Source organism: Pteropus alecto, unplaced genomic scaffold, assembly GCF_000325575.1.
Source record: "Pteropus alecto unplaced genomic scaffold, ASM32557v1 scaffold467, whole genome shotgun sequence".
Taxonomy (NCBI): Eukaryota; Metazoa; Chordata; class Mammalia; order Chiroptera; family Pteropodidae; genus Pteropus; species Pteropus alecto.
This window is the reverse complement of record NW_006439722.1, coordinates 2,640-3,596: the sequence shown is the minus strand read 5'-3', so window position 1 is coordinate 3,596 and position 957 is coordinate 2,640.

Genomic DNA, 957 nt, shown 5'->3' with positions numbered 1-957 from the left:
AAATAGCTCATCAAGTTCAAATCTGAATGCTTCAGAAGTGAAAGATGGGTGATTTTACGTGTAAGACCACAGCTCATCTCTGTTTTCAATCAGAAATCTAATAAAACGGTAAATCAATGGACATCCTCTATCTCTTCCCTTTTTAACTTTCAATGTAAAGTGTCACTTTGGCTCATTAGAGACAAAAACAATAGTCAGAAGATAAATTTGATCAAATCCCGAAGGTTGTCTTGCCAGTAGCCTCTGAGGGACGCAGGTCCCATTAGCCAGGAAGATGAATGTGCAGTCAGGAGACACTGGCCTTCGGGCTGGGAGAGACGAGAGCCTTTCCTTAGTCCTCAGATAAAACAAAAGTCAGGGAGTGAATAATGATTCCTATGCTTTTCATAGCAGTATCTGTAAGACTAAAGGGCTTCAGAATTCATTTCCAACTGAAAACCAGCATTATCTATGAAATTTTCCTGCATCCAGTTCATCCATCTCAGAGTTCCTAAGCATGCTTGGGAAATATGACCTCCTGAAGAACTCATAGTATGTTTCCAGTGAGAGATTCTAAGTTAATCAAGCTTCATGTGCTTATTTTGTTTTTATTTTTGTTTTTTCTCCAACTGACTCTACCACAGTGCTACCCCAGGGTTACTATTAACAAATTCTAGTTTTCTGATAATTAATGTTAACTACAGTTCAAAATATGTCCAACCTATAGAAAAGTTTTATGAATTTATTTGAACCAAAATTTTGAGGACATGCCCAGAAGCAAAATATCAATGGGCCGAAGAAATGCTCTGGAGAGTGGCAGTTTTGCAGTTCCTTTTACGCATTTATAACCAAAGGATATAGGGGGTAGGGGAAGGGTGAAGTGGGTAATGGGATCAAATATATGGTAGCTGAAGGAAACAGGACTTTGGGTGGTAATCACACAATAGAGAATATAGATGCCAAATTATAATGTACACT